General features: G+C 45.3%; 1 pseudogene; it reads left to right on the top strand.

Moving 5' to 3' along the window:
• Positions 1 to 6,373: 6,373 nt before the first annotated feature.
• The window catches only part of LOC123442072, a 73,624-nt pseudogene continuing 52,023 nt past the window's right edge, over positions 6,374 to 27,974 (top strand).

The raw sequence follows: 27,974 nt of genomic DNA on the forward strand, positions 1-27,974 counted from the left end.
ACAATACTGTTAGCTGGATAACCTCTGACGTTTAGTTCACAACCTCTTATGATGAGTTTGTTGCCGCACTCGGTTTCCCCGACTCCGGCTTCAAAATCCATAAGAATGATCTTAACCATGCACATAAGCCAATTGAGGCGTGTGGGTATCTCCTCAAACCACTCCATGAACTTGATGCAGACAAACGGATGAAGGATCTTAACCAAGTATCCATTTGGCGCTCTCCCTACTTTATCATCTTTCAGTGTCTTATCCGCACCATCTATCCAAAGATGGGTGATAAGGGATCCTGCAGTGGCTACTGTATTGACATCATGTCACGTTTGCACGAGAACCCCAAGTGCAAAATTAATGTGCCTCACTTTCTATGGCATGAGATTCGGCTCGCTAGTTTTCAATACAAGCGAGCCTTCCCTCACGCCCCCTTTATCCAGGCTTTTATTAACCATGTGGCTGAATCCACTGTTGCTGTCACTCACATGCATCACAAGTGGGTCATTCCCGCTCACATGGCGGATAACTATGCTCCCAAGAAAACCCCACCATCCACCTCCACTCGCCGCACTGCTGCCCGGATAGCAAGCCCTTCATCCAGCTTAGCTCCTCTCGGTCGCTTTGCCAAATTCATTGGCAAGGCACATTCTGCTATGATGAAGGCCTTCTCTTTCCAGTGCGGTCAAACCCATGATGTGGTTTCTCGTCTCATCTCCTCCAAGAATGCCCTCAAGGCTCGTCTGAGAGACTCGGGCGCTCTTGATGTGAGTGACGATGAGGCCCTTCCTGATGCTCCTCCTTCTGACTTTGGCTTCCCATCTGGTCCTGAGTGGGCTGATTTTCTTGATGAGGCTGGTGGCAGTGGTTTGCCTGACGATGTGGATGATGATGATGAGGATGATGCCTGATTAATGATGATATTGATGAGGGTGATATTTGAGTATGTGGTAGCATTGCCGGTTTTCCCTTCTTTTTGGTTCTTGATGCCAAAGGGGGAGAACATTATCTTATCTTAGTTTCGATTTTAGTTTCTCTCATAATGTATGGTATGATGTATTATGTCGTGTCGAACTTAATGATGTGTCATCATGTAACGATACTTATGGATGGTGTGCTATGCCATCACCTATGGATGATGTATTGTTGAACTATCATGTGGTGATGAGATATCATGATATTATCGTTGTGTCATATGATGATGAGTTTTATGCTATCCTATTGATTCATATGATATGACTTGATTCATATGATATGCTATGTATTGTTGAACTATTATGGTGTTATATCATGCTATTATCTTCAATGCACACATTAAGGGGGAGCTCCCGCACTTACCTATTTTACTATGCATATAATAAGGGGGAGCTTCATAAGCATCGTAACAAGTCTCTCCTAAGCCACACATGTCTATTACTATTTTTGAGAGCTATATGTATGTTGTCATCAACTACCAAAAAGGGGGAGATTGAAAGTGCAGTCATGCCCTTAATCGTGTTTTGGTGTTGCTGACAACACACATATAGATAATTAATCACTAATGCCCCTTTAAGCTATTGTCAATGATCATGTGTTGATAAGGACAAGCTCATGTGCTAACAAGGACAAGATCAAGATAAGCATTCCTGAGCACTACATGCTTGATCCTTGTGGATGTTCACATGGTGGACAAATGAAGATGAATATATAAGCTAGGCTTTCCACATTTTGTATGGGAGAGCTACTTGAAGACTTCATCATGTCTTGCTTTCAACATTGAGCCAAGAAGGAACAACAACATCAAGCTCAAGTGAAAGGGCTAACTCAAAGGTATCAGTTCCTTTGAAGTTAGCGGTGCGGAGTGATGATCAACGAATAAAAGTATACACTCAAGTATGGATCATCGGTACCCTTTTATAATTCTTGAGTCGTTAGGGATCCCGCACTATTAAGAGGGAATCACAGGTTTTGTGATGAACTTGCTGAAACTAGATATTCACTGTTCGAATCATACCACATCTCCACTGGTCTGCTGTTATCAGAAAACAGGACCAGTGCCTCGGACATCCGGCTCCCTCCGGACGTTCGAGGGCCGGACGTCCGACCAGCTTCGGAAATCCGGAGCTTTGCACCAGAGAAATTTGAGCCATATAACTCGGACAACCGGCTCCCTCCGGACGTCCGAGGGCCGGACGTGCGTCCACTTTCGGAAATCCGGAATCTTGCACCAGAGAAGTTTGAGTCGAATAACTCGGACTTCCGGCTTTCTCCGGACGTTCGGTCCCTGTTCAACTACCCACTGGTTCCAGATATATTTACATCCCTCGGACGACCAACCCCTGTCGGACGTCCGACTCCTTGTGGACGCCCGAACATGTGTGAACTGCCGGATGTCCGACCCCTGTGTGACTTAAAGTGTCTCCAACGGCTGTTTTACTCTCCCCACTATATATACCCCCTCCCACTTCGTGAGAGGGTGCCCAACACAGCCATATCCTCATAAGAACACATTTCTACACCACATACATTTGCTCACACCAAATCTTAGATCCCAAGAGCATTTGTGAGCCCCTTTGAGAGTTGTTCCAATCAAAAGATAGGTCATCTCCCTCTCCTTCTCTCAACCCAAGCTATTTGAGATTTGAGCAAGTTTTGAGCATTCCCCGTGATCTTGTTACTCTTGGAGGTTGGAGACTCCTAGGCGGTAGGAGTTCTTCGGAGAGGAATCAATCTGTGTGATTACCCCCGGAAAAGTTTGTGAGGGTTTGGAAGCCACCTCAAAGTCTTACCACTAGTGGTTGAGAAACGCCTTCGTGGTGTTATCTCAAAGGGAGAATAGGGTGAGCCTTCGTGGCGTTGGTGTGCCTTCGTGGTAACATCCACCTCTCTAACGGTGACTAGCTTCCCTCCAAGGAAGTGAACATCGGGATACATCTTCGTCTCAGTGACCTTGGTTATCCTTAACCCTAACTCCTTACTTGTGGTTTACTTGTGTTACTTGAGCATACATACATTGCCTATTGTTTGTGCTCATTATATTGTGTTGGCTATTTCTTGTACAAGATTAATCATTCAAGCATACCCTCTATATCCACACGTTCACACTTGCAGCTTTTGATATATCGTATGCTATAGTGTGATCTAGTATCTTGTGTCGTTCACCTACTTGTTGTGTGATATAGCTCAAGTAAGTTTGTGTAACTTACTTGTGCTTGTTAGTAACTGTATTGTGTCCATCTTGGTAGATCGTGTTGTTAATACACGTTGCAGTGCCTAGTGCATTTAGGATTTGTGCTTGACAAGTATCCTCTTAGTTTATTTCTGCATTAGGTTTAAGCCAAATCCGAAGAAGTTTTTAAATAGCCTATTCACCCCCTCTAGGCGTCATCGAGGTCTTTTCACCAACCATCTCGCTTAACGTCGAGGATTCGTCCTGATGCATCATCGGATGGTTTCGGAGTAAAACTCTATGGCCACCATGAGGGAGGCGTGTTCGGTCAAAGTATTTTGTTGTGATCCCATTCTCTGGGTTAAATCCGATCTAGGGATCTGGGATGTTCCGATCTGGCCAAGATGGTCGGTTAAGTCTGCACGCAGCGTTATGCTGCCGAACGGGAGAACCTGTCCGGGGACAAAGACATCATCGTTGCTGATTCTGTCGCTGACGATTAAGCGGGCCATCGAAACTTTTGGCGATCCTACAATGGAACTCTCAATGAAAGCACCAATGTCGGTGTCAAAACCGGCAGATCTCGAGTAGGGTGTCCTGAACTGTGAACCTTGGATCGGTGGGTTGCAGGAAGAGAGGGGAGACAGTGTTATACTCAGGTTCGGGCCCTCCTATGGAGGTAATACCCTATGTCCTGCTTGATTGTATTGATGAAGATGATTACATAGTTGATCTACCTCGAGATTGTATATGCTAAACCCTAGATGATTCAACCTCCTCTATACGGATAGGGGACCCTGGTTTATATAGACACCAAGGTCCCTAGGGTTTACAAGATACTGACTATAATCAGAAATAGATGAGCTGACCCAGTCCTTCTAAGCTTGGAGTACACGCCAATCTTCGGGATATTCCTTCCAAAGTAGAGGTCGTCATCAAGCCCGGTCTTGTCCAGCGCGGCCCAATGGGCTCATCCAGTATTGATTAGCCGGCCACCCGAGGACCCTAGAATCCCGGACTCCCTCAATCATCAATGAAGAAGAGAAATTCAAAGCACAATACGCTGCCATCAAGGCACATGGGAGGATGCAGCCGTTGAAGAGCACGATGAGGGGGAGAAGCCACGACCACGGGGGAAGACCAACTCAAAGAAAAAGGACAAGCGTGAGGCAGCGTCCCTTTCCTTGCAAGCTACTTTACAAGGTATGATCACCAACAAGGATTCAAGAGAGGAGAAGCATCGGCAAGACAAGGAGGAGCAAATTAAGGGCTTCATGGACATACAAAATAAGAAGCTCGCATTGGAGGCGAAGAAGCTAGCGGAGATGCTAGAGACCGAGGCCACTAAAGCACCCATTAGAGCAAGAGAAGACCGGCTCGCCTGCATGACGAAGGGGGTCGAGATCATGAAGGTGGACTTGAATACGATCTCTCCGAGGAAGCGGTCTTGGTTCGAGAAGATGCAGGACGAGATGCTCAACCTCGATGACGAGTGATCCATGGCGTGGTGTCCGGCATAACCACGGTCGAGATGGCGTGGTCAGACTACACTCTCATTTTGTGTGTTGACATGTGTATCTGCCGTTGGTAAGTGTGCCCAACATGAAAACTGCGTACTTCTTTTTGTAGGCTGATATATCGCCGGCGTGAACTTTTGATGCTGACAAGGTAGCTAGCATGATATGTGGTCGTGGATCTTTTTTACATAAAAAATGTTGTGCGTGGACGAAAAATGGATCGTTAGACGCACGACCGATTTATTTATAAAAGAAGACGAACACATCCACTCAAACGAACAAAAAACGAATAAAACATGCGTTTGGTCCAGTTGGAATTGCTCGGAAAAATTCAGACGGAGGAAGTATCATGAAGAGAGGAGCTGACTCGGGGAGCTCCGAAATGGCGTTTGTTTTTGCTTGGCGTCTGCTTGCTGACCTGGCTGGGCTATCTGAACTCCTGATGGGTGATGGTCACAGCACAATTACTACTCCCACGGTCCCACCGAACTACCAAGCGTACGTGTCGGTTACTGGGCAGAATTGATGCTCGTAGATGGGAAGGCCGAGGTCGGAGACAGAGATGGATGCATGTGCGGGGAAGAAGGGCACGGAGCCGCGTACTCGTGCATCCTACTACCTGGGACGAGCGGAGAGAGACGGCCGTGTTTTATTTCTTTCTGGGAGTAGCCTCGTCTGGCCGCACAGATTTCTCAGGACGGGGACCGGCGGTGCGGCGGTCGGTCTCGGGCGGGGCCAAGATGAAACGCCGGTGGATGCTAGTAGATCAGGCGCCACGTACACGCGAATTAATGCGTAAACTCACCATGATCAGTTATACTCCACCCCGTAAAACATCTTATATACTTCCACAGTCACGATTTAGAAGACGTGCATGCAAATTCTCTAAAACCTAGATGATTATTGATTGACTGTAAAATGAGTTAAAAAATAACATTTACAGTGCGCATGCATATAGAAGTAGTACAACGGAGTACTAATTAGCTGCTATGAGTAAATGCAATGCGCCTTAAACCTTGTGTGTTGTGGAAATGCACGCAAACTTAACCGTGCCTTCTAAACCGTGACGGAGGTATTACTCTTATTTGTTTACAGAGGAGAGGAAGCGCCTTATTAATCAATCGCGAGATGGGATCTGCATCCATCCCATCGATCTAGCCAGCGAATGATGGGTCGCCTCTTCTTTGCCGCCATCGACCGACCGGCCGGATAAATTCGTACATCCCTCGTCGCAAACTCCAACGCACGATCTTAAACGAACATTCGTTTTGTTTAGTTTTTATCCATTTGGATATAATAATGGGATGACGTTCCACCGTTTTGATGGATTCATTGGTCATCCGTCCCACGCACGGACGCATCTGGTCTGTTAAAGCAACTTCAACGGGGCGATCCATTTCATCCGCCGTCGTCTGTTTGAATCTGCGCAGACATAAAAGACGACCCAACGCGCCGATCCAAACGGACGCATGTCCACTTTTCGTCCGTCCGGTGACCCATTTCTGACTCAATTTCGAGCCTGATATGGGTCGGCACGGAAACAAAGCGGACGTGGACGACGCGCTCTTCCACCATTACGTTGACCGCAAGTTGGTGGCACATTGGTCGTTCTCCACCCCATCTAGCCCTCGCCTCGCCTCGCCCCCACGCCCCAGTCCCCTTGCCGCCGCCGCCACCCAGTTTCGGTTGCGTACTCTCGTACCGCAGTTCCTACCCCATGCCGCCAGCTGCAGCGCCGCCAGGGCATTGCAGCTTCCCCGACCCCAAACCGCCGTTGCCGATCAGCTTCATCGTCCACGCCCGTAAGCTGTTCGACAGTTTGCCGCAAGGTACAAATTAAATGGACTGCACCGACGAGTTATTTTTCCATAATGTTATGTGCGACTCCGACAATTCCTCATCCGACGATGAGGAGATGCTGCTTCCCGTGTTGGTCCATGACCACATTAATAGGCAGCGATCGCTGTTCCGGGGCTCGATTCCGGGTGAAAGGACGTGGATGTCGCCTATAGGGGGGGGGGTGAATAGACGCTTTAAAATAATTAAGGTTTAGGCTTGAACAAATGCGGAATAAAACTAACGTTTAATATGTCAAGCACAAAACCTCAAACAACTAGGCTCACCTATGTGCACCAACAACTTATGCTAAGCAAGATAAACAACTAAGTGATAGCAAGATATATGACAAGAGACAATATGGCTATCACAAAGTAACATGCATAAGTGAAGGGTTCGGGTAAGAGATAACCGAGGTACGCGGAGACGATGATGTATCCCGAAGTTCACACCCTTGCGGATGCTAATCTCCGTTGGAGCGGTGTGGAGGCACAATGCTCCCCAAGATGCCACTAAGGCCACCGTAATCTCCTCACGCCCTTGCACAATGCAAGATGCCGTGATTCCACTAAGGGACCCTTGAGGGCGGTCACCGAACCCGTACAAATGGCAAACCTTGGGGGCGGTCACCGAACCCGTACACGTGGCAACCCTTGGGGCGGTTACTCGTACCCGTACAAATTGCTCGGGGCAATCTCCACAACCTAATTGGAGACCCCGACGCTTTCCCGGAGCTTCACACCACAATGATTGAGCTCCAAGACACCACCAAGCTTCTAGGACGCCAAAGCATCCACGAAGAACAATATCTAGGGTACTAAGTACCAAAGGTAATAAGCTTCTCAACCTTCACTTGCACGTATCACCGTGGAGAACTCAAACCGATGCAACCAATGCAATGGCAAGAACACACGAAGTGGTCAAGTCCCTCACACTCAAATCCCTCCACAACAACGAAAGCTATGGAGAAATATGAGAGGGAGAATAAGGAGCTCACAAAGAACTTCAAGATCAAGATCCAAGGGGTTCCCCTCACATAGAGGAGAAAGTGATTGGTGGAGATGTGGATCTAGATCTCCTCTCTCTTTTCCCTCAAGAACAAGCAAGAATCATTGGAGGGATTGAGAGTAAGCAAGCTCTAAGAATGTCAACAATGGAGGTAGAACAAGAGCTCAACGGATGGATAAGGCCAAGGGGGAAGAAGACCCCCTTTATATAGTGGGGGAAGGAATCAGACCGTTACCCCCACTTACAGCCCGAGCCCAGCGGTACTACCGCTGGCTGCAGCGGTACTACCGCTGACCAGGGGCGGTACTATCGCTGGCTGCAGCGGTACTACCGCTGGCACTCGAGCGGTACTATCGCTCGTCCCAGCGGTACTACCGCTGGGCCCCTGGTAGTGCAAAGGCACTACCACCGCCAAGAAAGTCTTCGCAAAAAGGTCCGACGCAGTACAACCGCAAAGATGACGGTACTAAAAACTTGGAGGGGTACTACCGCTGGACAGCGATACTACCGCCAGCTCTAGCGGTACTACCGCTAGGGCCAGCGGTACTACCGCCAACTCTAGCGGTACTACAGCTAGGTCCAGCGGTACTACCGCTCGTCACTGAAACAGCCATAACTTTTGCATACGAGCTCCGAATCGAGCAAACCCAAGCTTGTTGGATTCAGGACGACAAGAGCTATCCAAACAGAGACCATGGAAATCTTAAGACCATGCAGATATGAAAATGCCAATGATATAGAGATGTGAGTCATCTATGAATGAAGAACCGACAAAAACTCCAACATCGAAAACATCATAGTAGATGCATATGGACTCCGTTTTCGATGAACTCGAGCTTGTCACGAAGATGACAATAAGCTCTAAAACTCACAAAGAGAAACACCAAACAAGAACCAAGAAGTATGATGCAAGGATGCAAATGGTTTGAGCTCTCAACGAACGATACGATCAAGCTACTCACTTGAGAGCCCCCCTTGATAGTACAACAATCTATCCTAAACGCAAAACCTATCAAGGGCAAACCTATGCCTTGCACCTCGTCCTCTTGAGCTAGATGATGATGATCTTGGCTTCCTCAAGATGGACCACCTTTCTTGATTGCATTGGCTTGATGAAGACTAGTTGATTGCTCCCCCATACTCACTATGGGTGAGCTACTCTTTAGCATATCTTCACAAGTCCATTGCCACCACAATGGACGGCAAGCTTCAAGCATGATATCTTCATGCTGATCCACTTGAACTTGCACATCGCAATCTTGATGACGATCACAACTTGACGTCATACTTCATGGGTTGTATGAGATCTTCTCTTTGACGCAAGCCCATGGAAACACATCTAACCCCCACATAGAACTCTCACGAAGACCATGGGTTAGTACACAAACACGTAATGGACAATGCTTACCATACCATGGGATCACTTGATCCCTCTCGGTACATCTTGTATGCTTTGTGTGTTGATCATCTTGATTTACTATTTGTCTGAGATCTTGATCAACCTTGTGTCTCTATGACCATTCTTTGGATAATACCTTGAATACCACCTTGGTCATCATATAAACTCCTTGAACCCAACAGATGGACTTCAAGAAGTGCCTATGGACAAATCCTATAAATATAACTTAAGGCAACCATTAGTTCATAGGAATTGTCATCAATTACCAAAACCACATATGGAGATATATGCTCTAACACCGGGGCATGTTCCGGCGTTGTATCGCAACCGAGAGAGCGGCCATTTTCTTTTATGGAAGGACTACTTTGACACAAGCAATCTTCTCTTGAAACACCAAAAATTCTGGCATCGTTTCCGTATGACTAGGCATGTTTTTAGTCGGATTCGAGAGGGGGTGGTCGGATACGATAACTACTTCAAGTGCAAAGAGTATGCTATTGAAAAGATTGACTTCTCATCTTATCAGAAATGCACTGCTGCCATCTGGATGCTTGCTTATGGAGTACCTGGTGATCTTATCGATGAGTACATCCGTATGAGTGAGTCTACATGCCTAGAATCGTTATACAAATTTTGCAAGGCTATGATTCCAATGTTTGGTCCTGAGTATTTGAGAGAGCCGACTGTTGCACACACAACCAGCCTGTTGGCGACCAATGCCAACTGGGGCTTCCCAGGGATGCCTGCAGCATAGACTGCATGCACTGGGTATGGAAGAACTGCCCTTCTACTTGGCAAGGCTAGTACAAGGACCATGTCAAGGCTTGAACTTTCATACTTGAGGCCGTGGCCTACCAAGATCTCTGGATTTGGCATTCTTTCTTTGGCATGGCCGGATCACACAATGATATCAACGTGCTTCAACGATCACTGGTGTTTGGAAGACTTGCCAAAGGCAACAGCCCGCCGGTCAATGTTAACACCAACGGTCACAACTACAACAAATGATACTATCTAGCTGACGGAATCTATCGATAGTGGACCACTATTGTGAAGACAATCTCCAACCCTGTCGGAGAGAAGAGGAAAAGATTTGCCCAAGAGCAAGAGAGTACTAGGAAGGATGTCGAGCATACCTTTGGTGTTCTGCAATCTCGATGGGGCATAGTTCGGTATCTTGCTAGAACTTGGAGCACCAAGAAATTATGGGAAGTGATGACTGCTTGTGTGATCATGCACAATATGATTGTAGAGGATGAGCGCCCGGAACGTCTACACGATCAAGGTTTGAATTCTAGGGTGACAATGTGGTGCCTCAGCATGACAGAGAAGCAGCATCGTTTGCACAGTTCATCCAATTTCATCATGAAGTGTGTGATTTGGAAGCTCATATTCAGTTGCAAGATGATTTGGTTGAGCATATGTGGGATCATGTTGGCAGTCAATAGGTGTATTTTGTAGACAATTTAATTTTTATTGGGCTTGTAAAACTTTGGTATATTTTATTTTTGATTGTGAAACTATGATATATCATTTTCTCTTATAAAATATGCAAATTATCTGTATTTGTTCAAAAACCGGCGGCTAGCCGGCCACGCGGACAAATATGGGTCGGCGCGTTGGGCGCGCTGCCGACCAAATCATAACCCGGGCGGACACGGAGGCGGCGGACGAGCCAAACACATGGAAAGCGGACAAAATCGCCGTCCGTTTGGGTCGGCCGGTTGGAGTTGCTCTTACGGATGGTTGGTATTCGCATGTTTTTTTAACCACATTTCTTTGTTCATCATCAATATTTTAATACAGTGAAGTACATTCATTAATTCTTCACTAAAAACTAAGAGAAAAAACAAGAACTATAACTAGACATTTTAAAACATATCAAACTTCCATAACTCCTCCCAGTAGTTGGATTAATATCTTTTTTTCTTAATTGTTGATATGTGGATTCTCGAGCTTGCACACTTCTTTCTTCTTCGATTGTAAATAAGTAGACATTGAATTCCTTCTAGTCTCATGTCCAGCCTCAATCCTAGCAAGGAGTGCACGATTATCTATCAAATTTCGTGTTGTCTATAGATCAATATATTCTTCTTTTCAATACGGAAACTTGCATTTAGCCTACTGATGTCTACGCACGCTTCTATTCTTGTAGACAATGTTGGGCCTCCAAGCGCAGAGGTTTGTAGGACAACATCAATTTCCTTCAAGTGGATGACCTAAGGTTTATCGAACTCAGGGAAGTAGAGGTTGAAGATGGTCTCTCTCAAGTAACCCTACAATTTAGACACAAGAAGTCTCTTGTGTCCCCAACACACCTAATACAATGTTAAATTGTATAGGTGCACTAGTTCAGCGAAGAGATGGTAAAATATGGGTGATATGTGTGACAAAGCAAGGTAATATAAATCTGTAATAAAAATTACAGCAAGGTAGAAAGTGACAAAAGTGAGCATAAACAGTGTAACAATGGTGAGAAACAAGGCCTAGGCTTCATACTTTCACTAGTGGCAACTCCCAACAACATTAACATAGTCTAATCACATGATATTTCCACTAAAACATGCAATGGAGACGTATTCGGAGGTCATTCCTTTGCGATCAAGAGAGGACGAGAATTATGTAGGGCTACAAAAACACACCTCAGAGTACATAGTTCTCATCTATGGATTTCCCAATGTCACCGCGGCCATCCAAAAAGAGTACCACAATCACCACAACGTATCTCAAGGATAGTCAAAGAAAAGCACCAAGAGACTCTCAATCTTCAATCAGTTCACAAAAAAGGAAATCACTCAGAAAATATTCTTCTAATCCATGTCCAATAGACCGCTGTCACCATGGTATCAGGGATTATACTAGATAAGATCAAGTGAGTACATCAATCCAATACATAGAAGAAGGGGAAACATCATGGGATCACCCTATATTAACATAGCCTATGACCACAACCAAGATCACATCATGGAAGAGAGAATTAACCACATAGCTACTGTAGAAGACCTCATCCCCGAGGAGGAACTACTCCCACTTCATGGAGGGAGGAAGCAACATTGATGGAGATGAATCTGGGGGCACTTCCCCGTCCCGGCAGGGTGTCGGCACAGGAATTCTGGTCTCCCGAAACTTGTTGGCGGTGGCGGCGGAGATCGGAATTGCTTCTAGAGAAAAGGGTTCCGGAATCAGGTTTTCCTCCACGGGGGTAAAAATAGGGGCCAAGGTAGGGCACCAGAGGGGGTGGACCCCACCCAGGCAGCCTCCTCGCGCGGCCAGGGGGCAGGCTGCGCCACCAGGGTGCCTGGAGGCCTGGTGGCCCCCTCTGGCCCTCCTTCGGCCATTTGGAGCCTTCTGGAACGCTGATTTTTTTAATATATTTTTTGTGAAATTTTTCGGGCACTGTAAATATGGATATAAACGTGCAATACACATGCATCAGCACACAAAAACTGGCACTGGGTGCACTGAGTTAGTAGGTTAGTCCAAATATGTTGAAAAAGGTATGAAAGTGTACAAAACACATAGCAATATCACCCAAAACTTGCATGGAGCAAGCAGAAATTATAGATACGTTTGGGACGTATCACCTACACACAAATTGAGCAAACAATGAGCTATTGAAATTGTGTTGAATCCGGTGAACAACCAAATCAAAAGAAGCACTTACCCCATGTTTATTGCACTTGAAGAACACCCATTAGGGATGCTTCAATGTGGTAGAAACACGGCGCACGACCTGCAACCGACATTCGTCGCACTTTATGAGCGGACGGTGAGCCTACGACCCGTTGGGCCAGCGTCAATGGCCAAGCGTCTTGGGGACTATTAGGGGCCTAGGGCCCCCCTTTCGTAGAAGAAGTTCTCTAAAATAAGGCTATCCTTCAGCTAATCACTCTACTAGTCCTCCAGCCTCTCTAATCATCCTAGACTTTTCTATGTCATATTTAGTCATTTGGCCTCCCTAATATTTGGTTCATGCTTCGTCACTGCCCAGCGTCGATCCCGGGCGACGGACGGGCGTACTTAGAGGTAGTGTCAATACCTGCATGCAGCTCGGAGGCATTGTCGGTGTTGTGCAGTACGGTACCTGACCAATCCATGCAAGGCACAATCACTGGTGGTGGTCGGATGCGGCAAATCTGACGGATAGATGCGTTAAATCCCGTCAACGCATATCTACCGATTGGTTGTCGAAACCAGGACGAGAGAGGCACCGCACATCTACCGGTGGTTGCCGTGGGGACCGGCCTGAACAACGAGGCTACCGGGAAAATGGTGGTGGTGGCTATGACTGGAATAGGGGGTGATACGTCTCCAACGTATCTATAATTTTTGATGCTTTCATGCTATTTTCTTGTCAAACTTTGGATGTTTTGCATGCCTTTTATATATTTTTTGGGACTAACTTATTAACTCAGTGCCAAGTGCCAGTTCCTGTTTTTTTTCCATGTTTTTGACACCTTTCAGAGGAGATTTTGAAACGGAGTCCAAACGGAAGAAAATCCCCGAAAAGATTTTTTCAGGAACGGAAGAAGATCGGGGAGCTTGGGAGCCAAGGCAGGGGAGCCCCAGGGGCCCACAAGCCCCCACCCCGCGGCCAGGGGGAGGCCGTGCCATCCAGGCTTGTGGGCCATCTGAGCGTCCCCTGACCTAGCGGTTGCGCCTATAAATTCCCTAAAAATCCCAAAAAAATCAGGAGATCATCGAAAGTACTTTTCCGCCGTCGCTCTGGGGCACGTTCCCATCTGGGGCACATTCTGGTGCCCTGTCGGAGGGGGGGGGATTCGGACACGGAGGGCTTCTCCATCAATACCATGACCTCTCCGATGATGCGTGAGTAGTTCACCATAGACCTACGGGTCCATAGTTAGTAACTAGATGGCTTCTTCTATCTCTTGGATCTTCAATACAAAGTTCTCCATGATCTTCATGGAGATCTATCCGACGTAATCTTCTTTTGTGGTGTGTTTGTCGAGACCCGATGAATTGTGGATTTATGATCAGATTATCTATTAATCTTATTTGAGTTTCTTCTGATCTCTCTTATGCATGATTTCATATCCTTGTAATTCTCCTCGAGTTGTGGGTTTTGTTTGGCCAACTAGATCTATGATTCTTGCAATGGGAGAAGTGCTTGGTTTTGGATTCATACCGTGCGGTGACCTCACCCAGTGACAGAAGGGGTAGCAAGGCACGCACCGTGTTGTTGCCATCAAGGGTAAAAATATGGGGTTTTCATCATTGGTTTGAGATTATCCCTCTATATCATGTCATCTTGCTTAAAGCGTTACTCTGTTCGTCATGAACTCAATACACTAGATGCATGCTGGATAGCGGTCGATGTGTGGAGTAATAGTAGTAGATGCAGAAAGTATCGGTCTACTTGTCTCGGACGTGATGCCTATATGTATGATCATTGCCTTAGATATCGTCATGACTTTGCGCGGTTCTATCAATTGCTCGACAGTAATTTGTTCACCCACCGTGATACTTGCTATTCTGAGAGAAGCCTCTAGTGAACACTATGGCCCCCAGGGTCTACTCCACACCATATTTTCAGCCTTACACTTTTTACTTCGTTGCACTTTCCTCCTTGAGAGCTCACTTTGCAAACAATCCCTTCAAGATTGACAACCCCTTTGAAGCGTTGGGTGCAAGCTTGTTTGTGTTTGCGCAGGTACTCTAGACTTGACGAGTCCCTCCTTCTGGATCGATACCTTGGTTCTCAAACTGAGGGAAATACTTACTCCTCCTGTGCTGCATCACCCTTTCCTCTTCAAGGGAAAAACCAACGCAAGCCCAACCTCTGTCAACGTGTCAATTTCTGGCGTTGTTGTCTGTGGGATAGCAGGGGGCGAGGGGCAATGGGAGGGGGAGGAGAAGATAAAAATAGCGACTGTGTCCCCGACAGGCGAGTCACGGGAGGACAAGGGCACGTGTCAACATTGTCGCCTTTCTGTTTCGCCTCAACCGCGGTCCAAATTTTAGCCAGGATATATCAGTTTACTTTTGCATGTTAGACAATGTTTTGTTTCCCTTTATTCCCAAACCGATCATTTAAGTCGTGCATTTGGAGCTGGCCTTAGCGGCCATACGTACATCTTCACGTGTGATAAAGCAAACAAACGGCTGCCACAACCGAGTCGCCAACTTATGACTTCACTATTCTCGCCAGTCAGTCAAGCCTACGAGTAAGACCGCTGCTCTGAGCAGGCTCTTGGTTGTGCCTACTATGGAGAAGCCACCTCCTACGCCCCACCCCCCGCGGACAGAGCTTGATGTTGACTTAGTGGACAACGAACATGCAAAGATCTACGGTTGTTTCTCCCCTCGTGCTACGATTGCTTCGTCTATATTGCCTACTTTTCTCATTGTGGATGAGGTCTCTGTCATGACTCCAACGCCGGTGTTACAGGTCATGCATGAACTTCATAAGTTGAGTGGGGAACTGATTTTGCTGTTGTCAGGGATGCATATGAAGATGGGTTCTCCTTTGGATTCGACAGTGGCATTAACGCTCACTCCAACACCCTTGGAGCCTACCGAGGTGGTTCGTGTAGGCGATGACGTTGTTGTGGCCAGAGCGTCCGTTCCAGACCTAGGTGACATATTTTCCATCAAGCTTAATGATTTTCTCACAAACTTGGATCCTAGCATGAGCAAGGCGGTCAGACGTCTCTTAAGGGGAAAGCTCCCCCTCGAAGGGAGAAATCGAAGTTTGTGAGAAAGAAGTGGCGCGGGTGGTTCCATGATGCACTTCTTTGAGATGCAAATTGGGGCTTGGTTGTGTTGGTGGTCTTCTTCGAGGTGTTCTTCTCATGTTAGAGCAGTCCGTTGGAGTTTCATGTGTGATGTTGAGACCCAATTTTTTGGTGATTGTAGAAGTGTTGTCTTAGGTGTTTCGGTTGGTTAGTCGCTGCCATCCCATGGCTCCATTATTTGGGAGTAGTCCACATGTGGGGTCTTACTTGTGAAGGTTTCTACCCAGTTTCCCGTTAATTAACCGGGAACTCACTTCTTCTTAATTAATCGATGAGGCAAATATGTTGCCTCCGTTTCAAAAATAAGAGGCCAACGCCGCCATAAGGGAACATCGATGATAATGATTGATAACCGAGTGCTTTGTCAAAAAGAAAAAAAACGATAGCCAGATGAGTGCCCATGCTGTGCAAGCAACCATGAGAAGAATTATGAAACGGACGGAGTACACTAATATATAGTTCAACACATAACTAAGTGTCCAAGGGCGGGTCAGGAATTTAAGACTGTGTACTTAAATTTTACAACTTTTTTTGGAGCATATGAACTTCATTCTAGCGTGTATAAACGATTATAGCAGCATATTGTACTAGTTGTAGACTATATAAAATATGTTGCATAATATATTTATTCATAAAAGTTGATCATAACTTGGAATTGTAGGAAAATCAAAACTTATAAACATTTCCACATTGCAAATTCCTATGAAAAACATGAAAATTCTCATGTCTAACAATTCAGAATTGACTGCAAACAAGTCTCTAGTTTCAATTTTGTACCTGTGCAGTGTGTACCACAACTTGCTAAATGGCAAGAATAAAACCGTGGCCCTCCGTGAACCCCTACAGTGATAAATGAATTCAGCTCAACTAAGAATCTTCTTGAAAGGTGAGATCCCAATTTCAGAACTCGAAAGATTAATACATCTAATTAACAATTATACCTTGAGTAATTGAATTGGTGGGTTGTGTTTTTTAAATTGAATTCATGCAGAACCAAAGGGAGGCAAGGAGAGAAGGATGGATTCACCGTGCCGTGAGAGCCGCCGTATGGCCTGGAGCCGTACTCACACGTGATCGTAGTGAGGCAACGACACCAACCCTAGCCACCTGGAGGCTCGCCGCTCGCGTGCGGACAAGGGATCATTAGAACAAGTGATTAGGGGAAGGGAGGTGTCACCGTGCCGGTTCGTCTGTGTGTTCGATGGATCAATAGGGGCGTGTTTGGTAGCCGACATATACCCAACCAGGCCAAGTTGGGCCAAGAAAAACGTGCTTGGTTGCATACGGGGTGGGCTGCCTTGCATCGGCATGAAATTTAAAGAAACCTAGAGCCTCGCTCGCTAGAACCCCTCGAATTGACAGTTTCTAGCGAGCCAAGCTGAAAGCAGCGCAAAGGGGATGCAGCTCGCACGCTGAGGAACAAGGCAAAATCGAATGGGGATGGCAGGAGATTGAAATCGTGCGCGACCGAGTGGTGCCAAATCTAGCCTCCCGAATTTATTCTGTCACCACTAGCTCCACGACAAGCACTTCCTCTAGCCTCACCACCTATGATGGCGGCGACTGAGATCTACGCAAGCAGAAAAGAAGATGGATGCAGTAGCATCATTCTCGTGCAACACGAGTTGTGCTCTGATAACCCACAAGCGTATGGGATCGCATCAGTTTTCGAGGGTAGAGTATTCAACCCAAATTTGATGGTTCGCCAAAGGGAAAGCAAAAGAATATTCTCAAGTATTAGGAGCTGAGTGTGTCAGATTCAATCACACCTGAAAGATTAGTGTCTGCAAGCAAAGTATCAGTATCAAAGTAGTATGATAGCAACGGTGCCAGAAAATATCTGTTCACGACAGACTATTCCTAACTGTTGTATCGATGGCGCGAGTAAGTTGCCCGTGGACGGGAAATATTCTTTCCCGGCAACGGTGTCGGAAAAGGTCTTGCAACAAGTAACAGCGAAGTAGCAAGGAACATCAGTAGTAGCAGCAGCAAAGTAACAACAAAGTGGCCCAATCCCTTTTGTAGCAAGGGACAAGCCTAGACAAAGTAACGTAGCGAGGACCAATAGTAAAAGACTCGTAGGCATTGGATCGGTGATGGATGAGTATGACGGATATGATTCATCATGTAACAGCTATAACACGGAGAGATATGTAACTAGCTCCCGTTCATCAATCTAATGTAGGCATCTATTCCGTATGTAGTCATACGTGCTTAGGGAAAAGAACTTGCATGACATATTTTGTCGATCCCTCCCGTGGCAGCGGGGTCCTAATGGAAAATACATGATATTAAGGTTATCCTTTTAATAAAGAACCGGACCAACGCATTAACACGCGGTGAATACATGAACTCCTCATACTATGGTCATCTCCGGGAGTGGTTCCGGCTATTTTCACTCCGGGGTTGCCGGGTCATAACACATAGTAGGTGACTACAACTTGCAAGATAGGATCTAAAACACACATATATTGGCGACAACATAATAGGTTCAGATCTGAAATCATGGCACTCGGGCCCTAGTGACAAGCATTAAGCATAGCCAAGTAGTAGCAACATCAATCTAGAACATAGTGGATACTAGGGATCAATCCCCGTCGAGAACTAACTCGATTACATGATAGATCTCATCCAACTCATCACCGTCCAGCAAGCCTACGATGAGATTACTCACGAACGATGAAGAGCATCATGGAATTGTCGATGGAGAAAGGTTGATGATGATGATGGCGACGATTTCCCCTCTCTGGATCCCGAAACAGACTCCGGATCTGCCCTCCAGATGAAGAACAGGATGTGGCGGCGCCTCCGTATCGCAAAATGCGATGAAACCTTCTCTCTGATTTTTTTTTCCGGGCGAAACGGAAGATATAGAGCTGAGTGTGGGGGCGGTGGAGCCGCGTGGGCCCCACAAGCCCTCACAGCGTGGCCAGGTGGGGTGGCCGCGGCCTGTGGGCTTGTGGCCCACTGGTCCACCTCCTCCGGTGGATCTTTGCGCAGGTATTTTTCTTTTATTCCAGAAAAAATCTCCGTAAATTTTTAGGACATTCCGAGAACTTCTATTTCTGCACAAAAACAACACCATGGCAATTCTGCTGAAAACAACGTCAGTCCGGGCTAGTTCCATTCAAATCATGCAAATTAGAGTCCAAAACAAGGGCAAAAGAGTTCGGAAAAGTAGATACGACGGAGTCGTATCATGCTCCCCTCCCCGTTGGCCCCTATTTGGCCGTCCTTGACTCAGCCATGGCCCCCCATCGCCGTCATCGTCTCTCATGTCGGTAAGCAACACCCCCTCCCCCTATGTTAGGCCGTTAGGCAAGGTGCATAATCAATTTCCCCATTGCCAACGCACTCTCGATGTCAACTAGGCTATGGATGCACAGATGAAGCTAGTAGTTCAGGCTGCAACACTAATAGTTGTGATTCAGGCATGGCTCATGTTCATGAACATGAAAGTTGTTCATCGTGGTGTGCTACTTGTAAATTGCACTGAGATTTTCCCTAAAGAGGAGGGGATATGCAACACCGTAGAGATAAGCATTTCCCTCAGTGAAAACCATGGTTATCAAACCAATATGAGAATCACGCAAACCTTCGTTACCAGCATCTACACACATAGAACCAAACACTTGCACCCAATGGGGGCAAGAGGGTTGTCAATCCCCTTGAACTCGTTACTTGCAAGGATTAAATGCTGGTATATAGATAGTAGAAACAAATAAAAGTAAATAACAACAAATAAATGGAAGCAAAGTATTATTGGGTATTTCAGTTTGAGTAGACCTAGGGGCCATAGTTTTCTCTAGAGGCTTCTCTCTTGAACATATCATACGGTGGGTAAACAAATTACTATTTGGGCAATTGACAGAATAGCGCATAGTTATAACATGTTCCTCATGACAATGATCATATATATGGGCATCACCTCCATAAAAAAGTAGACCGACTTCTGCCTGCATCTACTACTATTACTCCACTCATCGATCACTATCCAGCATGCATCTAGAGTATTAAGTATGAAACACAGTAATGCTTGGAGCAAGATGACACGATGTAGACAAAGTAAACTCAAGCAATATGAATAAACACAATCATTTTATCCTGAATGGCAGCAATATAATACGTGCCATGTCCCTTTTTGTAAATGGGATTGAGCAACGCAAGATTGAACCCATCACAATGCACCACTCCTAGTGAAGATAAATCGGTCTAGTTGGCCAAACAAAACCGATAGACTGGAGAGAAATACAAAGCTGTAAGAATCATGTGTAAAATAATTTAGAGAAAACTCAATATATATTCATCATTAATATGATTGTAAACCCAAAATTCATCGGATCCCAACAAACACATCGCAAAAAATATTACATCGAATAGATCACCGTGGGGATCGCGATGAACTTTTTATTAAAGAGCAAAGAGAAAGAAGAAGTCATCTTGGTACTAGTTATGGACCCGTAGGTGTGTGCTTGACTACTCACACATCATCATGGAGTCAGCAAGGTGGATGTAGATGGCCTCCATGGTCGATTCCTCCTCCGACAGGGTAGCAAAAAAGGTTTCCAGATGGCCTCCCCACGAAACAGAAACTTGCGGCGGTGGAAAAAGTGTTTCGGGTGGCTCTTTGTTGGTTTCACGGTTTTAGATAATTTATGGAGGCAAAATTAGGTCAAATGAAGCCATGTGGGGCCCACAAGGCATTAGGGCGCGCCCTATTTCCTTACCATCTCCTTGTGTATCATCTCGTCTTCCTCCGAAGCTTTCAGGTCCTCTTTTGGTATAGAAAAAGTTATCAAAACGTTTTCTAGCATTTGGACTCCGTTTGGTACTAGTTTTCTGAAAAGCCAAAAACCCACAGAAAAACAACTGACACTTGTCACTGAGTTAATATGTTAGTTTCTAAAAATGATATAAAATAGTATATAATTGCATACAAAGCATCGAAGATTGATAATACAATAGCATGGAACAATAAAAAAATTATCAATACATTAGAGACATATCAGCATCTCCAAACCTCAATTCCTACTCGTCCTTGAGTAGGTAAATGATGAAAACAAAAAAATTGATGCGACATATTACCAAACATGTAATCTCTTTTAGGTATGATCTTGAGAAACGATGAACTAATTGATATCAACACAATAATGATCATAAACATAAACAAAATAATCATTCATATCCAAAATATATGTTCCCTAAAGAATGTTATTCCCTACTATTTCTTATCATATTAGCATGACATGACTTCGTCCTCACCGTATATGTGTAAATCAAGCGCACCTCAGTGTCAAATCAGGTAATTGGATCGTACTTCTAACATGCTTCAGTATTTTCAACCTCACTAAATACATGAACGTGAACCATGGATATGGCATATGGGTGGCATAGAATATGGTGGTAGAGATCAAAAGGAGTCAAAGTGTGAAAGGACGTGGATGTCGCCTAGAGGGGGGGGGTGCATATGCGCTTTAAAATAATTACGGTTTAGGCTTGAACAAATACGGAATAAAACTAGCGTTTAATTAGTCAAGCACAAACTTAAAAGAACTAGGCTCACCTATGTGCACCAACAACTTATGCTAAGCAAGGTAAATAACTAAGTGATAGCAATATATATAACATGAAACAATATGGCTATCACAAAGTAAAGTGCATAAGTAAAGGTCTCGTGTAAGAGATAACCGAGGCACGTGGAGACGATGATGTATCCCGAAGTTCACACCCTTGAGGATGCTAATCTCTGTTTGGACCGGTGTGGAGGCACAATGCTCCCCAAGAAGCCACTAGGGCCACCGTAATCTCCTCACGCCCTCGCACAATGCAAGATGTTGTGATTCCACTCAGGAACCCTTGAGGGCAGTCACCGAACCCATACAAATGGAAACCCTTGGGTGGTCACCTAACTCGTACACTTTGGGAAACCTTGGGGGCGGTCACTTGAACCCATACAAATTTCTAGGGGTAATCTCCATGACCTAATTGGAGACCCTGGCACTTACCCGGAGCTTTACACCACAATGATTGAGCTCTGAGGTACCACCAACCGTCTAGGGCGCCAAATCACCCAAGAGGTACAAGGTCAAGTTTTCCAAGCACCCAAGAGTAATAAGCTTCTCAACTTTTCACTTCCACGTATCACCGTGGAGAACTAAAACCGATGCAACTAATGCAATGGCAAGAACATAGGAAGTGGTCAAGTCCCTCACACTCAATACCTCCACAAAAAAAGCTACATAGGAATATGAGAGGAAGAACAAGGAGCTCACAAAGAACTCCAAGATCTAGATCCAAGGGGTTCCCCTCACATAGAGGAGAAAGTGATTGGTGGAAACGTAGATCTAGATCTCCTCTCTCTTTTCCCTCAAGAACTAGCAAGAATCATTGGAGGGATTGAGAGTTAGCAAGCTCGAAGAAGGTCAACTATGGGGGGGACACGAGCTCAAAGGATAAGATTCAATGGGGAAGATGAAGAACCCCTTTTATAGGAGGGGAAAAATCCAACCGTTACCCCCTCAACCCGCACACAAGTGGTACTACCGCTGGGGCGACAAAGCCATCCATCCATAACAATAGCATGAGGCCACATGACGGTAGTGCCGCCAGAGTGGTACTACCGCTCGCCTTAGCGGTACTACCACTGGGGTTGCAGTGTAGCATCCCACAAACCTTGAGAGGAGGCAGGGGAGAAGTGAGCTGTATTACCGCTGCGAGGAGTGGTACTACCGCAGATAAGAGGTAGTACCGCTTCCTACTACCGCTCGGGATCTGCTGAAGATTCCAGGCATAGAAAGATGGGCGGTATTGGCATGGTACTCACAAGTGGTACTATCGCTCGTGAGCGGTACTACCGCACCGTAATACCGGCCAAAAACCGATCAGTCCAACATGAAAAATGTAGAGTCACCGAAGCCAGTGGTACATCACGCGACACTGGGCAAGGACACTACCGCTGCCCACAACAGTACTACTGGAGATAAGAGGTAGTACCGCTGCCTTGCATGGTACTACCGCTTGGTTCCTTTTGGATGATAACAAAAGCAAGAGATGAATGCAGGTACACCAGAAATGCCATAACTTCAGCAAATGAGCTCCGAATTGAGCAAACTCAAGCTTGTTGGATTCAAAATGATAAGAGCTATCCAACAACGGTGAGAAACCTCTATGAATGAAGAACGAGCAAAAACTCCAACATCGAAAACATCATAGAAGATGAATATGGACTCCGTTTTTTATGAACTCGAGAATGCCATGAATATGACCATAAGCTCTAAAACTCACATAGAGAAACACCAACCAAGAACCAAGAAATATGATGCAAGGATGCCAATGGTTTGATCTCTCAACGAATGATATGATCAAGCTACTCACTTGAGAGCCCTTCTTGATAGTATGACATTCGATCCGATAACCCGATCTCCCAACTACCACCATGAGACCGGTAAAATAGAAAATCTATCAAGGGCAAACCTATATCTTGCAAATAGTCCACTTGAGCTAGATGATCATGATCTTGACTTCCTCAAGATGGACCACCTTTCTTGAATCATTGGCTCGATGAAGACTAGTTGATTGCTCCCCGTACTCCACTATGGGTGAACCACTCTTCGGCACATCTTCACAAGTCCATAGTCACCAAATGGACGGCAAGCTTCAAGCATGATCTCTTCATGATGGTCCACTGGAACTTGCACACCACAATCTTGATGACGATCACCACTTGATGTCATCCTACATGGGTTGTATGATATATTCCTCTTGACGCAAGCCCACGGAAACATATATGACCAATCTTTGGATAAAACCTTGAATACCACCTTATTCACCATATAAACTCCTTGAAAGCAACACATGGACTTCAAGAAGTGCCTATGGACAAATCCTTCGAATATTACTCAAGGCAACCATTAGTTCATACCTCACAAGAATAGATCTATGTCCCTGCGTCATCCCTACATTGGGCGACTTGGGCGGCGCCCTAGCTCGAGCCGCCGGGGGCACATCCTCCCGCTTCCCCTCCCTCTGCCGCTACCGGGGACACCGTTGATCTAATCCCAGTGGTCGACGGCGATGCTGGAGGACATCGCCTATCTTCCGCGAATCTGGGGTTACGCGGGGCCTCGAATCTTGTGGAGACGCGCCTGATCTGACCGGCAACGATGATGGCTATGGCGCGACGGCGTAGTAGGCGCCCCGAGCTGCGGGCGTGGCGACCAACCCTATTTGGACGACGACGACGCTGCGGCCGACGGCGGTGGTGGCACGTCATCTTCCTTTGGATCGACAACATCGGTGTGGATGGCTTCGTGGTCCTGTCGGCGGCACCTCTAGTCAGATCCGTTCTGGTCGGTGCAGTTAGCGATAGTGGTCAGCTCTTCCATCAGAGGTGGTCGGCTTGCGGCTGGGTGATTGGATCTCGAGATTCATCATCTAGTCCCAGCTACGAGTCGGGGAGACATAGTTGCCGGTGAAAACCGAGCCGTTGGCGGACGATGGCGACGTTTTGCGCCGTTACCTTGATGAAGGCATCGACGTGTAACTATTGTCGACCCACTCATGCTGCTTCGGGGAAAACCCTAAGATCTGGTCTTCCAGATCATACGATGGCGGTACTACGGTGTCGTTTCTTTCTTGGGAGCATTGTTTGTGGAGCAGCGCTGGAAGACAGAGGAAGGAGGTGTAGTGGCTTCGTCTTGCATGGAGCCTCGGTGGAGCTATCAATTCATGCTTGGCCAACAGGTGCGATGTTGAGTCACGCCTGGTTGGTAGGTGCTATGCATGACAGATCTTTGAGAGTCTTCGCGTCTGGGCGGATGAGTGCAAGGCGATGGCATCGTGGTGGCGTCCACAAATGACCAGACCGGCAAGGATGAGGCGGATATCTCTCCCGGAGATGGGTCTATGGTCTGATGATGATGGCGGCTTCTAAAACGTGTGCATGTGGTGTGCACTTTAGGTAGGCTGCATCACCTGTTGGTCCCGATACGTTATGTGGATGGATTGTCGACGGCACCGGTTTTAGAAATGAGGAGTGAGAACACTCCACATTATCGAGTTTGTAGGTGTGAGTGGTGGCTTCGGGTGGATTGGTGTATGTTCTTGTCAGACCTTTGTGGAATAATTAATAAAGATGGCTACATGCATCGATTGGTGTAGAGGCTGGGGGTTTAACCCCCTTTTCAAAAAAAAAATCAATTACCCAAACCACACATGGAGAAATATGCTCTTACAAAGTGGAAAGAAAGTGTCGCATTAACTAGGCAGACCAACGGGCTATGGAGATGCCCATTAATCGATATCGATGTGAGGAGTAAGGATTTCCATGCAAAGTAAGCACTAGAGCTATAAGTGTATGAAAGCTCAACTAAAGCTAACTGGGTTTGCAACCAACTTGCTTGCTCATGAAGACCTCGGACATTTGAGGAAGCCCGTCATCGGAATATACAAGCCAAGTTCTATAACAAAAAAATTCTCACTAGCATATGAAAATGACAACTCACGAGACTCTCTATATAAAGAACACGGTACCCCCCTAAGCACAAGTGTGAAAAAGGTAGTAGCACTACCCCTTATCTCTTTTCTCATTTTTATTTTCATTTTTTATTTTCTTTTTCTTTCTTTTCTTTCTCTTTTTTCTTTCTACTTTTTAGTTTTTTGTCCGGAGTCTCATCCTGACTTTTGGGGGTATCATAGTCTCCACCATCCTTTCCTCACTGATACATTGTTGTAATAATGATGAATCACACTTTTATTTATTTACAACTTGATATGAAAAATTATTATACAAGATGACTCTATATTAATCCTCTGACAGTGTACCAGAATGTGCAACGATCTAGCATAATATGTAGATAATGATGAACGATGGCTTTGCCACAAATACTATGTCAGTTACATGATCATGCAAAACAATATGATAATGAACACATAAGTCATTAGATAGAACGATGGAAATTGCATGGCAATATATCTTGGAATGGCTACGGAAATACCATGATAGGTAGGTATGATGGTTGTTTTGAGGAAGATATAGGGTGGCTTATGTGTGATAGAGCGTATTATATCACGTGCTTTGGATGTACCGATGAAGCCTGCACCGATCCTTGAGGTGAGAATGAGCAATGCATGGTATCAAAGAGGCTAGAAATTATGAAAAAGTGAGAGTGCACATATTCATGAATTCACATTAGTCATAAAGGACTCGCATATTTATTGCAAAGCCCATTAGATCTCTCGAAGCAAAGTACTACCGCATACCCTTAGGGAGAAGGTAGGTAGGAGTTAACCATCTCGCCTCCGACCTAAACAACACCTAGGATTTCAATCACACATAAGAACACTCACACATCATCATCATCATGCCATAACCAATATTAAGATGAGTAATTTATAACATGCTTTAGTACTGATAATTCTACTAACAAACAATCATGTAGTCATGTGCTTTCATTTTACTACATCAATATAATTAACCCAGAATTCTATTTTAGTGAGCTACATGAAAGTTTTTATTATATCCTCCTTGAATACCTATCCTTTTTGGACTAGTCTTATAACTCGTGCATATTGTCATTCCTATTTCTTAGACTCTCCAAAATATTTAAGTGAAACATGAGAGTACAATTATTAATGTAAAACCTACACGCCGCCATGCTCTAAAAGATATAAGTGAAACACTAGAGCAACTGCCTAGCTAAAAAATATATAAGTGAAGCACATAGAGTACTTCAACAAATTGTGATGAACATCTGTCTCTCTCACATATGTGTGTCCTGAAAACAATGATTGTGACAAACTAAAATAAAAGGAAACTATAATACACGAAGCTCCAAGCAAAACACATATCATGTGATGAATAAAAATATAGTTGCAACTCACATACCGATAGAATGGAGATGAAATTGGGAATGCCATAATGCTTAAAACAAAAAATCATCCAGAATCAATTAAATCCTTATACAGAATCAATTAAAACCTTATACATAAATTTAACAGGAAACAAATTAGAACAGTCAACCTCCAAGGAAATGTGCCTGGTTCATTGGTTAAGGTGACCTGACCTCCATCAACATTCGTACAAAATGTAATCAGGCGGTCAAGTTATCCCTGATCAAAGCTCCCCTGAACAGGATATTTAAGACATTTCTTATGTTGCATAATATTATATGAAATGGATATTCTAAGGCTAAAGACGTATTCCCCAGCCAACTAACCTCACAAAAACGCATTGTTCGACCATTTCCAACTTTAATTTCGCCCTATTAAAAATGCAATATTTGTCCTCATCAAACCATTCCAAAAGGGCGATTCATCCGTTTGTCCATAACTTGGGACAAAATTTTAGAGTGTAGATAATTGTTACGCAATAAGTGAATCCACACTGCATGATTCTCGTGTAATCCATTTACTCATCAAACATTTATTTTTTTATCTCAAGATCCTCAATGCCCTGTTCCCTTGGTCTTTTTGTCGACACAAGGTATCCCACCTCGCAAGAAGATATATAGCCTTATGTGCAGCGCTCTACCAAAAAAACCTGGGACGTTAACAATCATATCTTGATCTGATAAAACGTACACTATTATCTCTAGCAGCCTAACACCCCGTCAAGGCAGACCGAAACATAGAACAATGATCCACATGATCGAGGACTGTTCATCGAAGATGCTGTCGCGAGAAAATATACACAAACATGATAAAGGAAAGACTAAACTGTTGTCTAGCGTCAATAATCTGTGGTTCACCTCAACTCCCGATTCTTGAGAGACCGCCAGAGACGTGAGAGACCGACAGACGGTAGCGAGAACGGACTTCCTCTCCTCCAGCAAGGAACAAACCCTATGTAGATTTGTCATCGTTTGTGATATGACCTGCACCATGTAGCCTGATTGTTATCGGATGGTCGATGGGTGTTGCAGCCACACAGCTCATAGAGTCATTGTACTACTAACTACGCGTCATAGGATAGGGACTATTCGTATACCACCACCACCACACACGCAAATAAGGAAGATGCTGTTCAAGCTAGAACCTCAGAGCATCTACAGCCCGACATTGCAAATCCGATCATTAAATGTTCGTGGAAACATCTGCCTAATGATTGAACATGTCCCTTATTTGCCCGTTCGTGCAGCCATATTTCTTATTTTCTTTCGCATATGTCCGGTCAATTGTACGTAATTGGTGGAGAGGAAAAGAGAGAAAAAAGAATAACAAAAAAAAAAGTGGTCCAGGATGGGGTCGCGTTCTATGTGGCGGACTAACCGGACGCACCCGGGCGCGTCCGCGAGCCCTCATAGCCTTCTCATATTTGA

Source organism: Hordeum vulgare, chromosome 3H (genome assembly GCF_904849725.1).
Source record: "Hordeum vulgare subsp. vulgare chromosome 3H, MorexV3_pseudomolecules_assembly, whole genome shotgun sequence".
Taxonomy (NCBI): domain Eukaryota; kingdom Viridiplantae; phylum Streptophyta; class Magnoliopsida; order Poales; family Poaceae; genus Hordeum; species Hordeum vulgare.